The 248-nt window shown below is 40.3% G+C and overlaps 1 long non-coding RNA gene across 1 annotated transcript in view; it reads right to left on the reverse strand.

The window, feature by feature from the left end:
* LOC104992873 overlaps window positions 1-242 on the reverse strand; it is a 2,065-nt gene extending 1,823 nt beyond the window's left edge. The window contains exon 1 of the long non-coding RNA XR_825751.1: window positions 5-242. This is a non-coding gene — a long non-coding RNA (uncharacterized LOC104992873). The remainder of the gene's footprint in view (window positions 1-4) is intronic.
* Window positions 243-248: the final 6 nt, after the last annotated feature.

Below are 248 nucleotides of genomic sequence, written 5' to 3' on the forward strand. Positions count from 1 at the left end.
TAACCTGTTTATAAAAAGGCCCTGCATCAGAAATTCACAATCCTACCCACTTCTAAAAATATATTTAGACATGTACAGAAGCGGTGGGTTTGTTTTTAAATTGCTTTTCTGTAAAAATATATTAAAGGTAAATAGAAATCCTCTCTCCCTGCCCCCTTTCCAACCCCCAGCTTTGTGCTGGGGATTAGAGACCAGAGGTAACTCTCTCACCATGTTCTAAACCTTGGTTATGGCCACTCCCAATCCCT

This window comes from Bison bison, unplaced genomic scaffold (assembly GCF_000754665.1).
Source record: "Bison bison bison isolate TAMUID 2011002044 unplaced genomic scaffold, Bison_UMD1.0 scf7180017864227, whole genome shotgun sequence".
Lineage (NCBI taxonomy): Eukaryota > Metazoa > Chordata > Mammalia > Artiodactyla > Bovidae > Bison > Bison bison.